This window comes from Dermochelys coriacea, chromosome 1 (assembly GCF_009764565.3).
Source record: "Dermochelys coriacea isolate rDerCor1 chromosome 1, rDerCor1.pri.v4, whole genome shotgun sequence".
Lineage (NCBI taxonomy): Eukaryota > Metazoa > Chordata > Testudines > Dermochelyidae > Dermochelys > Dermochelys coriacea.
Window position 1 is genome coordinate 25,242,808 of NC_050068.2, and position 17,125 is coordinate 25,259,932.

At 41.3% G+C, this 17,125-nt stretch overlaps 1 protein-coding gene across 9 annotated transcripts in view; it reads left to right on the plus strand.

Annotated features, from left to right (window-relative positions):
* Window positions 1-17,125, plus strand: part of FAT3 (FAT atypical cadherin 3) — a 576,249-nt gene that overhangs the window by 354,038 nt on the left and 205,086 nt on the right. The gene's annotated exons all lie outside the window — the stretch shown is intronic.

A 17,125-nucleotide genomic window follows, 5' to 3' on the forward strand; every position in this document is an offset into this window, starting at 1 on the left:
ATGCATTAAACAACAGAGTGGTATGTGGGTTATTTGCACACCCTTTTACTACCAAGAGCAGCACCACCTCCCCTTTCCTCTCTTTCATGCTGTACAAGTTTCTTTTGTTCTAAAGTGTGAAACTGACTGGCATAAATTAGAACCATAGGCTAGCTAGGCTCATTTGGTTTAGGCATTAGCAGGCCTTTATGCATAGAAAAATTAAAGGAAATTGTATAATGATCATGTGTATTGGATACTAAACTAACCAGGAGTTAGATATATTTATAGCTACTTCTACAAGTATTAATTAGATGCTAATTACAACCAGAATGGAATGCTGTAATTTATTATTGAAAATGAGAGAGTGACCTAGGGAGTTGTTAAAATCTGCACAGAGGCATCATATTAACAATTAGTTGTGTAGGAGGCACGGATTTTTTTTCTGAAGGGAAAACACAAAGGAGACAAATGTTTTTATTTAATTTATTTATTCATTTATCTTTAAATGAGGAACTTGTAAAACCTTTAACCTGCTAATCACTGTGGGGAAGGATTCCTAAGAGCTTGTGTCCTCTGTGAAAGCCCCCCACTATCTAGGGTAATGGTTCAGTCCTTCCATGGCATTGAAGCTATCATGGACTCCTCAGGGCTACTGAATGCTGTAACATCTATACGAAATCCTCCGTTAATGATGGTTTGGCTGAGGGGCCAAGGAGGGTTTGACACTTACTTTGTTTCTAATTTTAAAATTGCAAATGCACATATAAATTCTATATAGAATCATAGAGTTGAAGGCTAGAAATGACCACCAGATCTGTATATCACTGGCCACTAAACACTGCCACACCAACCCTAACCACCAGTATTAGACCAAAGTATAACAGCTCTCAGGAGATTAAACTTCTGTGGGCCACAGGCAGAGAACAGGAGGGAACGAGATGCGCCAGTGTACTGGCAGATAATTGATTTAGTGAGATATAACCAGATTAAATATATTTAATTAATATTCCACTTCCCTGTCCCTCATGTGTCATTTATCTACTTAGAATGTAAGCTGTTTGTGACAGGGACTGTGTGTGTAAACATACACATTCCTGGCTGCACCCAGATAGTTGAGCTCACTCTTTGAAGAAATTAGAATGACTGTGAACTTCACCCTATACAGGACTAACTGGTTTTCAATAGGATCTGGTCTTTCTCTCCCAGGCACCCCCCCCCCCCAAAGAATTAAGGATCCTACAAACTGGGAAGGAAGAATAAAGGTATATTATTGTTGTTTTCTGTGTTTAAAATATACACAGTTCTCTGAAAGAAAAGGAGTACTTGTGGCACCTTAGAGACTAACAAATTTATTTGAGCATAAGCTTTCGTGAGCTACAGCTCACTTCATTGGATCCGATGAAGTGAGCTGTAGCTCACGAAAGCTTATGGTCAAATAAATTTGTTAGTCTCTAAGGTGCCACAAGTACTCCTTTTCTTTTTGTGAATACAGACTAACACGGCTGCTACTCTGAAACAGTTCTCTGAGGCAGCCTTAACTAGGGCCTTGCTACCACTCCCCCATAATACTTGGAAGGCTCTCAGGAATTATATTGATAGTGGTCGGATGGAAAGAGGGATGATCCAATGGTTAGGTGGTAGCCTGGGCCTTGGGATAACAGGATTCAGTTCTCTTCTGTACCACAAACTTCCTGTGTGACCTTGGGGAAGTCACTTAGATTTCCTGTGTTTCAGTTCCCCCATCTGTAAAATGCGGCTCATAGCAGTTCCCTACCTCATAGGGGTGTTGTAAGAATAAATACATTGTCAGATGCCCAGTTACTGCAGGAATGGGGGCAACATAAGTACCATGCGTAGATATAAGTTCCCAAACAGATCAGAAGACAAATGCTGCCAATATGTGAGGATCTGGGAGTTCTTTAGTGGAATATCGGTGCTGTGTTCCCTTTGCATATTCTAAATATAAAGTTTACCATCCAAGACGTAGAAGAGGATAATGAGAAGTAAATTCTTGGGAGTCAGTTTATGAATATAAAAGAAAACATTAATGTTTTAAAAGTGGTAACATTTTATGTTTTGCTCATTTCAGAGAGAGAGAGAGGGGTCATTTCATTCTCATTGTCATCTCAACAAAACCAGTAATGCGGTAATCTTTAAAGTAATTACACAGTCTTCCTCGTTTTTTTTCAATATAGTATCATTCATTTAGGATCAGAATACATTCTTTCTAAATTAGAGGTTTACATGTGTAATTATATAAAATGATATGTTTGTTTACCTCTCCAAGTCAAATTTAAATTCTATTCTATAATTTATCTTTGATATGCAATTTCACTGTCAATTGCTAATTTATTACGCTAGATGAATGTGCTGTTAGTGTTTAAAATGCCTTTTGTTGATAACGGAGTTGCCCGGATTATTGCTAACCATTTCTGCACTTCTACTACCATGGATACTGGACAATTTTATACTCCAGCATGCACTACTGAAAAACATGATGCACTCTAGTGACCCTCCTTGATCAACCTAGACTTGTAGGTTTAATTCTGTACCATCAGGGGAAAACAAAGATGTTTACAGTTGATGGCTGTACTTCTGAACAGAGGTATTCTGTCTCTTTATGCCATTTCCTGCATACTGCTCTTGAATGAAAGTCCTATGTTGACTTGTGAGTATAATTGATGTGTACTTGGGCCTTCTAGAAGGCCCATCATCTTTATTTTCAGGAATAAGTTTCTGATCATTTGAGTTAGTAAACTCCTGTTAATTGGCAATATTTATTACCTCTCCTTTGACTTCTTCAGTAAGAAGTACTATTCCTGGGAGCACAAGCATTAATTTCTTCAGTTTCTTCTTCTACTTCATTGTTGGACTGAAATCTCCATACCTGTGCCAGATATTTTCAGTTGCTTATCCCACCTTTTAGGAATCAGTGCCCAGTAGGAGCTGACCAACAGCTGACCAAATGGTTCCTGCCTATTTAAAACACCTTACCTAGAATTATTAAGAACATCCTCAGAACACTTTTTTTAAGTGAATTTTTCACTGATGAAGCAGTCTCTTATCTTTCCCACTAGATGGATTATGTTGGCCAATTCCATGAATGGCTAAATCCACAGCAGCTTTTCATAGATACTAAGGTCAGAAGGGACCATTCTGATCATCTAGTCCGACCTCCTGCACAGCGCAGGCCACAGAATCTCACCCACCCACTCCTATGAAAAACCTCACCCATGTCTGAGCTATTGAAGTCCTTAAATCATGGTTCAAAGACTTCAAGGAGCAGAGAAGCCTCCCTCAAGTCAACCATGCCCCATGCTACAGAGGAAGGCGAAAAACCTCCAGGGCCTCTCCAATCTGCCCTTGAGGAAAATTCCTTCCCGACCCCAAATATGGCAATCAGCTAAACCCTGAGCATATGGGCAAGATTCACCAGCCAGATACCCAGGAAAGAATTTTCTATAGTAACTCAGATCCCATCCATCTAATATCCCATCTCAGGGGATTTGGCCTATTTACCCTGAATATTTAAAGATCAATTACTTACCAAAATCCCATTATCCCATCATAACATCTCCTCCATAAACTTATCAAATAGAATCTTAAAACCAGATAGATCTTTTGCCCCCACTGCTTCCCTTGGAAGGTTATTCCAAAACTTCACTCCTCTGATGGTTAAAAACCTTCGTCTGATTTCAAGTCTAAACTTCCTGGTGGCCAGTTTATACCCATTTGTTCTTGTGTCCACATTGGTGCTGAGCTGAAATAATTCCTCTCCCTCCCTGTATTTATCCCTCTGATATATTTATAGAGAGCAATCATATCTCCCCTCAACCTTCTTTTAGTTAGGCTAAACAAGCCAAGCTCCTTAAGTCTCCTTTCATAAGACAAGTTTTCCATTCCTCGGATCATCCTAGTAGCCCTTCTCTGTACCTGCTCCAGTTTGAATTCATCCTTTTAAACATGGGAGACCAGAACTGCACACAGTATTCTAGGTGAGGTCTCACCAGTGCCTTGTATAACGGTACTAAAACCTCCTTATCCCTACTGGAAATGCCTCTCCTGATGCATCCCAAAACCGCATTAGCTTTTTTCACAGCCATATCACGTTGGCAACTCATAGTCATCCTATGATCAACCAATACTCCAAGGTCCTTCTCCTCCTCCGTTACTTCCAATTGATGTGTCCCCAACTTATAACTAAAATTCTTGTTATTAATCCCTAAATGCATAACCTTACACTTCTCACGATTAAATTTCATCCTATTACTATTACTCCAGATCCTCCTGTATAATATCCCGATCTTTCTCCGAATTGGCAATACCTCCCATCTTTGTATCATCTGCAAACTTTATTAGCACACTCCCACTTTTTGTGCCAAGGTCAGTAATAAAGAGATTAAATAAGACTGGTCCCAAAACCGATCCCTGAGGAACTCCACTGGTAACCTCCCTCCAACCTGACAGTTCACCTTTCAGTAGGACCCGTTGCAGTCTCCCCTTTAACCAATTCCTTATCCACCTTTTGATGTTCATATTGATCCCCATCTTCTCCAATTTAACTAATAATTCCCCATGTGGCACGGTATCAAATGCCTTACTGAAATCTAGGTAAATTAGATCCACTGCATTTCCTTTATCTAAAAAATCTGTTACCTTTTCAAAAAAGGAGATTAGGTTGGTTTGGCATGATCTACCTTTTGTAAAACCATGTTGTTTTGTCCCATTTACCATTGACTTCAATGTCCTTAACTAATTTCTCCTTCAAAATTTTTTCCAGGACCTTGCATACTACAGATGTCAAACTAACTGGCCTGTAGTTACCTGGATCACTTTTTTTTCCTTTCTTAAAAATTGGAACTATATTAACAATTCTCCAATCATTCGGTACTACTCCTGAGTTTACAGATTCATTAAAAATTCTTGCTAATGGGCTTGCAATTTCAGGTGCCAATTCCTTTAATATTCTTGGATGAAGATTATCTGGGACCCCCGATTTAGTCCCATTAAGCTGTTTCAGTTTCGCTTCTACCTCAGATATGGTAATATCTACCTCTATATCCTCATTCCCATTTGTCATGCTACCATTATCCCCAAGATCCTCTTTAGCCTTATTAAAGACTGAGGCAAAGTATTTGTTTAGATATTGGGCCATGCCTAGATTATCTTTAACCTCCACTCCATCCTCAGTGTTAAGCGGCCCCACTTCTTTCTTAGTTTTCTTCTTATTTATATGGCTATAGAACCTTTTACTATTGGTTTTAATTCCCTTTGCAAGGTCCAACTCTACTCGACTTTTAGCCTGTCTCACTTTATCCCTACATGTTCTGACCTCAATTAGGTAGCTTTCCTGCTGATCCCTCCCATCTTCCACTCCCTGTATGCTTTCTGCTTCTTCTTAATCACCTCTCTAAGATGCTTGCTCATCCAGCTTGGTCTACAACTCCTGCCTATGAATTTTTTCCCCTTTCTTGGGATACAGGCTTCCGATAGCTTCTGCAGTTTTCATTTAAAGTAATCCCAGGCCTCCTCTGCCTTTAGATCCATAAATTCTTCAGTCCAATCCACTTCCCTAACTAATTTCCTTAATTTTTGAAAGTCAGCCCTTTTGAAATCAAAAATCCTAGTTGCAGATTTATTTTTGTTAATCCTTCCATTTAGTTTGAACTGAATTAGCTCATGATCACTTGAGCCAAGATTGTCCCCTACAACCATTTCTTCTATGAGGTCCTCGCTACTCACCAAAATTAAATCTAAAATGGCATCCCGTCTAGTCGGTTCAGCAACTACTTGATGAAGGAATCCATCAGCTATCGCATCTAGGAAAATCTGAGCCCTATTATTATTACTAGCACTAGTCCTCCAGTCTATATCTGGGAAGTTAAAGTCTCCCATGATCACTCAGTTTCCATTAGTATTTACTTTATTAAAGACATTAAAAAGGGCTCTATCCATATCCAAATTAGATCCTGGAGATCTATAGCACACCCCAAGCACTATCATAGGAGAGGCTTTACTAGTTTTCTTCCCCAGTGTAATTTTTGCCCAGACGGACTCTGTCTTATCCATTGCATCGCTTCTTATTTCTTTACATTCTACCTCATCATTGATATACAATGCTACTCCGCCCCCTTAACCTTTGTTTCTGTCTTTCCTAAACAGCACATACCCTTCAATACCTGTAGTCCAGTCATGACTACTATTCCACCATGTTTCTGTTATCCCTATAATATCTGGTTTCACTTCCTGCACCAGTAGCTCTAGTTCCTCCATTTTGTTACCTAGGCTCCTCGCATTGGTGTACAAATATCTTAATTTTTGCTGTTTGGCCTTGCTCACATTTTGTACCGTATTAGGCACAGTCATTCTACAGCCAGTATAACCTATTAGACTAGTATCCACACCGCCCTCGCTCCTTATATACATTCTCCTACCCACGGCTGTATCCTTTCTTATTTCGTTTTCTTCCCTCTCAATGGTAAAATCTGGCGTGGAGATTTCCTGGACATCTCCCATCCATCTCCCCCTAATTCGTAGTTTAAAGCTCTCTTTATAAGTTGTGCCAACCTCGATCCTAGAAGTCTATTTCCTTCCCTACTCAGATGAAGTCCATCCTGAGAGAACTGTCCGCTGTCTGTGAATGCCTCCCAGTGGCCATACATCCTAAAGCCCTCCTTATAGCACCACTGCCTAAGCCATCTGTTGACAGTCATAATCTTGTCACACCTTTGTTGCCCTTCTCTAGGAACAGATAGGATCCTGCTAAAGATCACCTGAGCCTCAATTTCCTTAAGCGTCTTCCCCAGCCTAGCATAGTCTCCCTTAATACTTTACAGCGAGAATCTAGCCGTATTGTTTGTTCCCACATGAAGGATAATTAGGGGATTCTTTCCCGCTCCCTTTAGGATCCTTTTCAACCTCAGGTCTACATCCCGTATCTTAGCACCCGGAAGACAGCACACCCTTCTATTCTCAGGATCAGCTCTAGTTACAGGTCTCTCTATTCTTCTCAATAAAGAGTCCCCAATCACATAGACCTGCCTTTTCCTGGTGACGGTGCTGTTCTCCAGTCTCTCCCCTGTTCCCTCTGGCTGCGAGTTCTTTCCATTCCTATTTTCCCTTATAATATTCTTCAACCCATCCTGTATCCTCCTGGGGCTCATATTTCATAGAATCATAGAATATCAGGGTTGGAAGGGACCCCAGAAGGTCATCTAGTCCAACCCCCTGCTCAAAGCAGGACCAAGTCCCAGTTATTTGGTCTAGTCTCCCTTGACTCTTCCCCTTTTCCTATAGGACTAGCCTCTCTTCTCTTCTTCCTTACCCTTCCACCTTCTACAAGTACCTGCTGAGCCCCTTCTTCATTTTCCAACTCTGCAAACCTATTCCTAAGCTCTATTTCTCCTTCACTAGCCCGTCTTTTCCTCTGCCTGGTTCTTTTAGTCACATGTTTCCACTGACCACTTTCCTCACCCAGTCTCCCCTCAAAATTCTCCAGCCCTGCTTCCATCCACGAGTCTGAGCTTTTCCCTTCAGATACCTCATATCTTTGCTCCATCATCTGCTCAAACGCCTTCCTAAATTCAACGAGACTTTCCACCTGCATCTCCAAACCTCGGATCTTTTCCTCCATCAGCTCTATCAGACGGCATTTCATGCAGACAAAACTCTTACCGGTTCCCCCCTCCAGGATCATGTACATACCACAGCTTCCACATCCAGTCATCCTCAATGTGTCTTCCACTACAGGAGTCACTTCCATAGCTGCCTCTGTATCTGTCATCGCCTTCCCACCTAAATCCTGTTAAACTGGGAAACACGAGCCACACCAAAAAGACCACCCCCCCAGCAAAAGCAAACCCCAAACAAGCACCACAATCCAAACTCCCCTGTTTAGAGCTCTGTTTGCTATCTCCTGTGCTTCTGCAGCTGTCTGTGCCACTGCGTGACTGGCTGGCTACCTTTATAGGACCTCTAGTCAGAAGCCCCACCCCCTAATCAGGGCTCAGCTGCTTTCCCAGCACAAAGCCCCTACACACACACACACACACACACACACACACACACACACACACACTAAAAATACAAAACCAATTACAACTACCTTCTCCTCCAACAGAACTCCCACTCAAACTCCCCTGTTTAGAGCTCTGTTTGCTAGCTCCTGTGCCGCTGCAGCTGTCTGTGATTTGTTGTGGATGCAAAGCTAGGATATCTGGGCTAGTTCCTTTAGCCTTAAATGACCAAAGGGAGTTGAACATCTCAAATTTAGGGGGCAAGTTAAAATAAGGGGCTTCCTTGACTACAGAATATACTTTGTGGTCTCATTTGTGAAACTCAGTTTCATTGATGGTTCAGATTCCAGTATAGAAGCCTTCTACTACCTTTGATTCTCTCTTCTTCAGTTCAGAGCTTGGATCTTAGTCTACGGTTCATGTTTGGTTCTACCTTAAAGAAGCTGGAGGCAGAATCCTCATATCCTGTGAAGAGGAATCAGGCTTTTGACGAGGTCCCACAAAAAGAGGCTCTCCTCAGGACTTTGGGGGTCTAGGTAGAGAAAGAGAATTGTTTCAGTCATCTGTGAGGGACCTTTGGATGCGCTTTTCCTTGTTAGGATCTACAGGCCTCCACCAGTGATGGTGAAATTTATAGAATTGAGACTGAGCATAGGATTTTCAAAAGTGCCTAAGTGATTTATGAGTTCAAGCAATTTTGAAAAAAGATGGCCTGCCATTCTTCATTGAACAAGGGGACCAAGTATATGTATTTGAGAGGCTATGGGGGAAAGTAAGAAACTGGTTTTCTGCTAGGAGACCATATACATACAGGTTCTAGGAAGGATACCTGAACTTTTCCAGAACACCCTTCTGTTGAGGAAAGAACAAATAGTGCGTTAGAGTATGGGTTCTGCATCAAAACTGTTAAAAAAGCTATAGACTCTCTCAAAGAGAAGGAATCATTGTCATGGTATTTTATGGCACACAGGAAATAAGTGTCTCAGAATGTGGTCAGTTAACGCATTTCAGGCTTCCTTGATTACTCTCCCTTTCAGGTAAGATTTGTTTTAGAGAAGGAATGTCCAGTTCTTAAGTTTCTAGTAGAGGACCAATTGCTTCCTTAGATCTGGGAAAGCCTCCTATGTAGAAAGTCCAGTCTTCTTTTAGCTGAGGAACACTTCTGCAGCAAGAAATATGATTGTCTAGGCCAACTAGGCATTAGTGTCAGTTCACCCAAACTATTTTTGTTCTGGTCAATCAGGCTCCTACCCAGATACAGATGAATATGAACAATGGAGCCTATGTTGTCCATTTCCTCTTGCTCTCAAACTATGGGTCAGCTTCATTACTTTGTTTAGGCATAGACCCATTTGGCATCTGATTGCTGGGACCTGGACATAGTCTTCAAAGGCTACCCTCTGGAAGTTGCTTTGATCTTCTTCTACCTGTATCTTTGTTCATTGTGGCGCTTGAGACCAGCAGTTAAAAATCTGGGAATATAGCATCTGTGACAAGGAAGGTGCAAAAATTCCTTGATGAGCATGGATAGGTGATAACTCTGTGGAGGAAGCTCCCTAGTTTTATACTATGGGTACCATCATATTTGGAGGCCAGGATCAGTATCTTAGTGAAAGGAAAGCTTTCCCCTGAAACCAGGGTATAGCAAAGCTTCAGGCTGAGATCTCAACTATAATCCATGTAGGATCTGTCCGTGTGGCTTTGCCATACTGGCTTTACGATTCATGGCAAATTGTGTCTGGCCTTGTTCTCTGATGAAGAACATGTTGCAAGCGATAGAATGTATTGTTTTTACAGCTGAGTAAACATATTCTGAAACCACAAGTTAAACCTGAGTAATATACTACAAGCTTCTTTATTCATATTTCCAGCCAATCATGCAGATGCAAGAATTTATTTTAAAAAAATTAGATGTATGGGATTTTAATGGGTGTGATGGGAGAAGAACATGGGTTTAAAAAGTGTATGATACACCTGGAAATATATTGTAGCCTGACTGTTTTCTACTCAACCAACTTCACATCTGTATCCCAATCTGAATATTTTATTTTGAAGAGAACAAATCTGGATACCATATCAGTTATTGAAAGTCACAGTGGAGCTGCCTTCTGCTTAGAGACATAGGAACATGCTGCTTGTTAGCCTTCTTTGATGCTGGGTTGCTTGTTGCCTTGCACATGTTGTTTCTGTGTTCTTAGCTAAACCAATTGTGGAGATGAGAAGCTAACAAAATAATTGGAATGCAATTTCAGTCCTTTTTACTTCCTATAATTTAAAAATCTGCTCCCCTACCAGGAAGAGTAACACAATGCTAATGTATCCTCTTCATTTGGGCCAGATTCGGACACCCTTATTCATGTTAAGTACTACCTTACTGAGAGAAGAGACACATTGAAAACAGAATCATCCCTGGAGTCAATTGCTGTTCAGCTCGAATAAGGTTATCAGAATCTGACCCTACAGTTAGAATCAAAATAATTTAATTTCATTGGAAAAAGCTACTGAGCTCTCTCTGGATTAATATTAGTATTAGACCTATTAGGGAAACTCAAATATTCTGTGTGAAAGAATATCTGCGGCAAACTAACTTTCAGTCTTTAGGTGCCTTGGTACCTGAGATCCACTAAATAAATATTTCTCAGAAATCAAATATATGTAAGGATGATATGTATTGATTTTTACATACAGGAAGAAAATCCTGGCTGAAGATAGTCATATGATGAGTCCACAGGTTTGTTTACTTCCTCCTAGGGTAACATTAATGATGGCTACAGTGATATTAACCAGTCAGACTGTATATGTAAATAATTGATAGCAGTTGAGAATATTCCAAATATTTCTAATGCAAACATTTAGAATAATATATATTAAATAAGATTATGAAAAGTTGATTAACCTAAGGATTTGTGTTCACTGTATTGTTAACGCAAGGTATAACTCGAGTGTTGCCCCAACCCACACTCCTGTTTGCATACACAAATGTCTAGATTGAGTTAACTGGTGCTTTAAACTCAAGGTAGCCAGCACATTAGGAGTGAAGCTGGAGCTAGTAATGTAATGGGTATGCAGCAGTTTAAATTACAACTCATTAGGTACTAATCCAATCACTGTGTGTTGCTGAGTATTATTTGGCAGTATGGCTTTAAAATTCCTTGAAAGGTCCTGGCAGTTTTGATTAGGGGAATGACCTTAGAAGGAGCATTAGCAACCAGGGTACACTGGACCAGGGGCCATCTCTACTTCTCGGCTCCAAGAGCAGAGGTATCATCTTGAGTTTTGTAGAGCAGCTTACCAACACATTTTGGAAAGTGTGTTCTGCCAGCTGCCATAATGATAAGCAGGACCTATGCAGATCATTTGTGTTGCTGTTGGACTGCTGCTCTTAAATGCCCATTTGCACAGACTGATATAGGAGGATGGAAATAAGTAATTTCATCCCTTGCAGTTTGGTTTCTCAAATCCTATTAGGCCAGTCTGCACGTCCCTCTGGTGTTTTTTTTTTTGTTTTTTTGTTTTTTTGCTTTGGAAGTACTGGAGTTGGTATGTACTTTCATCTGGTTTGCAGCTGAGCTGCATGAGACAGTACATGTAGGAGGAGCAATTCCACGGATCCTGCTCATCACAAATCTTGCATATCCTTTTCCCTTGCTGTTTTAAGAAGGCATAGAAATACTGACCTGTACAATATGGATGTTACCAACTCAGGAACAGCTGGGCTTTCTGAGGGTGCAAGCCAGGGCTTCATGTGCCCAGCACAGCGTAGCCCGTCTGCTCTGGATGATACTTTTTAGGACCTTTATTTAATTCCTTTGCCCATTAATATGGGATTCTGGGATCACATCTTTGAAGATTACAGTTGTAGCATTATTTCCTCATTTGTTTATTTATAATCATCCATTTTAATCAACATCAGTTTCATCTTAGACTTAAAAGGGTAGATTCAGTGTTGGTGAAAAATCATGTATTAGCTTCTCCTTTACCTGTCTGCTTTTACTCAAATACGCTCTCAGCCTGCATATCAGATCCACACTCCTTGGCAAGTTAATCATATAGGCTGCCAAAAACCATGAGCTTTGTGTTAAAGTAACACAATCCTATAAAATATGTTTACATTTCCAGTACTGTACATGGTAAACTATCAGAAAGGTTGGCAAAACTGGCAGAACTTAATTTTGATTTGCAGCTTTGATAGGAGTTAAATGGCATTTTATGTATTCAAAGAAAGTACAACTTGCACAGACAAATAAAATAATGGATGCTGAGTTTGGACATGGATGATCAGATTTTTGCCTAAAAATGACTTTTGATTTAATTTATTTGAAAAATACAACTTTTTTTCTTGTTACACAAAAAGTAGTGATTGACAGTGGGGTTTTCATATACTCATGGTTAAAAATAAGCAGACCAAAAATTAAAAAAAATAAAATCCTCTCGGCCAAATCCTTAGCTTATGTAAATTGATGTGGGTCCTTTGGCTTCAGTGGAGCTACACTGATTTACACCAGCTGAGAATCTAGCTTTCTGTTTTGAAACCTAAATGGCATCAGGCCCATAGTGCAAATAAGTACTTTTGGGTATTTCCCCAGATACACATAAAAAGCTGCATAAACACATGATTAACCATCCAAGCAAAACTACTGTTTTTAAAAAATTAAATCACAAAGGAATCATTTAAAGTAAAAAAGAAACCTATTTTTTGCATATCACAAAAATACCCAAGATGACACAAATCAGCAAAACTAAAAAGCTAAACATAAAAGCTAACTGTTTTTGACACTCTCTGGCTTGCTTATTTTATTATTAGTTATTTCATGCCCATATTTTACCATTGCACAGAGTGCTAGCCTCATTGTTGAGCTCATAACTGTTCTTATGCTTACGTGTTCGCTACATTATATATATGTTAACACCAAAGGGTTAGTAAACTGGTTCAAAGAGGGTTTGTTATCCGGTGGCTAGAACAGCAGACATGGAGTCAGGAGTTCAGAGTTCTGTTCCTGGTGGGGTCACTTATTCACTCTGTGACCTAAGATGAATCACTTACCTGTGTCTCAGCTTCTCTGTCTGTAATATGAGGATAATCATAGTTGTTTATCCTGCAGGGGATGCTTATAAATTGCTTTGAGATCCATAAGGGAAAGGCTCTGTAAAAGTGCAAATTAAGACTAGTCTAGTCAGGCCTCTCTGGACCCAGAACTTAACCTGGATCTAATCTGTTTTGAAATTCACAAAAGTTTAGCTGACTTCCCACTTCCAGTGCTTGGCTGGGAGCAGATGTGCCAGAAGGTCGGTTGCTAAGACATTCTTGTCTGGTTTGAATGGAAGCAGGAAATCTCACAACATTGCCCATGCTCGTGTATAGCCAAGACTATGGACAAAGCCCCTGAAGCTGTCTGACCCAACAGACTTCTGTGATTACAAAGCCCTCCCCAAGCCCGAAGAGGGGACCTTCTCCCTCTTTGGTGTCTGGTGCGGGGGGAGATGACTCCTCTTGACATCTGAATGTCAGGAGCAGCAAACATCCTCCCTTATTACTGCCTGGCAGCCAGGAAGAGACTGGACTGAACAATTCCCAGCTGGCAGCTCAGGAATCGAGCTGCCTTTCGGACAGAGCAGCAAAATATCTTCTCCCCAGATGGGGGGGCATGGTGGTAGCCCTAAATCCTCCAGCACCACCAGCTATCAATAAAGCAAGCTCTAGTGTCACATCTACCGTGGCCTGCTGGGTGACACTGGTCAAGTTGCCTCAGTTTCCCCACCTTTCAAAGTGAGGATAATACTCACTGAGATGTTGTGCTGATGGATTGGTTAACGTGTGTACGATGCTTGGAAGTTTAAAATTGTCGTGCTGAGTACTATTACTGTCACTTATTTATTACATTAATAAACTTGGCGAGGGAAAAAATGTTACGACACCATTGGCTGAATTCTCCTCCAAGAAAAACCCATGAAATTCAGCTGAAGTCATTTGTGGGGGCTGATGAAATTGGCCCAACATTAACAGCCTTTATAGTGAACATTTATAGCTATCTCTGTGTAAGATGATTATTTGATTGAAGAGCGTATACTAAGTTTTGTTCGGTATGGAGTCTGATGGCTGCTCTTCTCTTCCTGTAGCCATTCCTTTAAAATTATATGAACCATTTTTGGAGTAGGGACTTGCTATGTGTTTGTATTTATTATTCTATCATTAATCATGTTTATTACGGTAGTGCCTAAGCGCCAGCCAAGAATGGAACCCCTCATGTCCTAGGCACTGAATAAACACATAGACAGCGCTTGAAGAACATGTAGCAGAATGGGAGCCAGATGTGTTTGGGGCCTCTGGATAGAACTGTAATAAAAATGTCTGTAGCTTTAAAAAAACAAAACAAAAAACCAACCAACAACCTTACAAAATCACACTTGTGAGAACTGATCATAGTGACTGTCCCTTTTGCCTGTCCAGTGGCAGGTGCCAGGGTGTTCTACCAACTGGAAGGTTCAGTTTGAAGAGTCCATCGTGAGCCTTTCATTTCAAAAGGAGAGTAAGATGTGCTCTCTCTATGGGGTGGTTAGGGCGGAAATCATATCTAAGGTTGCCAAGTGTCTGGTTTTCTACTGGAACACCTGGTCGAAAAGGGACCGCTAAAAGTCCGGTCAACAGTGCAGCAGGGCTAAGGGAGGCTCCCTGCCTGCCCTGGCTCCACGCGGCTCCCGGAAGCGGCCAGCATGTCTGGCTCCTGGGCATAGGGGTGGCCACGGGGGCTCCACACTCTGCCCCTACCCCGTGTACCAGCTCCGCAGCTCCCACTGGACAGGAACCGCAGCCAATGGGGAGCTGTGGCAATGGCACCTGTGGGCACAGGCAGCGCGCAGAGCCCCTTGGCCCCTCCACCTAGCAGCCAGAGCAGGGGCATGCTGCTGCTTCTGAGTAGCAGCCGTGTTAGTCTGTATTTGCAAAAAGAAAAGGAGTACTTGTGGCACCTTAGAGACTAACAAATTTATTTGAGCATAAGCTTCTGGGAGCCTTCCAGAGCCAGGGCAGTCAGGGAGTCTGCCATAGCCCAGTTGCACCACAGACTGGGAGCCACCTGAGGTAAGTGTCACCTAGCTAAAACCCTCACCCTGAACCTCCTCCCGCACCCCAATCCCCTGCCACCAGATTGTAACCCCCTCTGGCATCCTAACTACCTCCTAGAGCCCAAACCCCTCATCCCCAGCCCACACCCCCCAACTGGAACCCGCATTCCCCTCCTGCACCCCAACCCCCTCCCGCACTCTGAACCCCCTGGCCTCAGCCCGGAGCCCCCTCCGGTACCCAACCCCTCATTTTTGGCCTCACTCCCTCCTGCACCCCTGCCCCAGTCTGATGAAAGTGAGTGAGGGTGGGGGGGTGGAGTGAGTAGGGGCAGGGCCTTGTAGAAGGGGTGGGGCCTCAGAAGGGATGAGGCAGGGGGCAGAGCAAGGGTGTTCGGTTTCGTGCAATTAAAAAGTTGGCAATCCTAATCATATCACTCACTGTAATGAATGGCCATGCAGCATGCGTGCAAATCTGTTTGGGAAGGTGTAGGGTGCATTTAACTATCTGACCTTCAGTCTGTACTCTTTGTGCATGTACATTTCTGGCTTAAGAAGAGTTGGGTACCATTTATAAATAGTGTCTTAGCAAAAAGAGGGTGGGAGGGCATATAAAGAGATGTCATATCTTCAGAATAGTGAGAGCTCTGTTGATACATGCCCTTTCTGAGCACAGGTGTCTATAGTGTTTTAATGCCACAAAAGGGCTTAATGAGTTCCACTTTAAAATCATGTTGGTAATGAAATATTTTCTAAAATACAGTAGAATGGTCATTAGTAGCAATATATCAGTGCCCTTTTGCTATGTTGCTCCCAAGTGACTGTTGCTGTTATGAAATGCATCCGATGAAGTGAGCCGTAGCTCACGAAAGCTTATACTCTAATAAATTTGTTAGTCTCTAAGGTGCCACAAGTACTCCTTTTCTTGTTATGAGGAGTGTTGATAAGTCACAGTAGGGAAATGTTGCTTGTAAGGGGCAGTTGCTCTTACAAGGTGTTGCTGAAAACAAGTATTTGCTTGTAGTGACTTCTTCCTTGTATTCATATATGATGAGCTACATTCACACAAAAAGAATAGGAGTACTTGTGGCACCTTAGAGACTAACAAATTTATTTGAGCATAAGCTTTCGTGGGCTACAGCCCACTTCATCGTATGCATGAATACAGAGTTGCATGCATGGCACAAATCCATCATCCACTGTGATGCCTTCCTAAATCCACACAACTGCAGTCAGCTTACAACCCAGAGAACAGAATTGTAACCATCTGAGATCGAAAAGGCCTGTTGCATTTTTATTTTCCATCCCTTTGCCAGCACAGGATTATTCTCAATATCAACAACATACAATTTTTTCTGATGCTTTGTCAAGTCTAGTCTGGTTTCTATCACTTTCCCTTGGGAGTCTATTTTTCGGTCTAATAGATCTCGTTGTTAGCCTGAAATATCAGGAAAGACTTCTCTTTGTTAATTTAATCCCATTACTCCTAGATATAACCCCCATTTTACTGGTGAGTGAAGTGATTCCTCCTAAGCATAAAGTAACAGTGTGTAAAGTGCTTTAGAGTGCTTTGAGATTAAAGGCACAATATACATGTAAGATATAATAATTATAATTAATAACAATTATTATTCTGAAAAAAATCATGGACATCAGAAGGGTAAATCCTCTCATTAAACAAGTAAGTCTTTTAGTTCAGCCATGGGATATTACTGCTCCTGTTTTTCTAGCAAACATGAAGAATGAATTCTTGCAAAGTATATGGTACATTGGCATTGTCTTCAATAAAATATATACCTCTGGGAATATATACCTGTGGGATTCTGGTCTCTTAACACTAGTCAGAATCTACCTCCGAGACAGCACACACTGTATTCTGCTATTCAAAGAACACTTTGTGTGAGGTAGAAGTGAAACCTTTTAATTGCTACTGAGGAAAAATAAAAGCTAAAATTGTTTTTAACAACACAGTAAGGGTAAGGAATCTTGGAAAGTCCGTGGAATCTTGGAAAGTCTGTGAGTGTCTCTCATATTTTCTTTGCTAAGTCTATATCCTGCATGAGGTTATT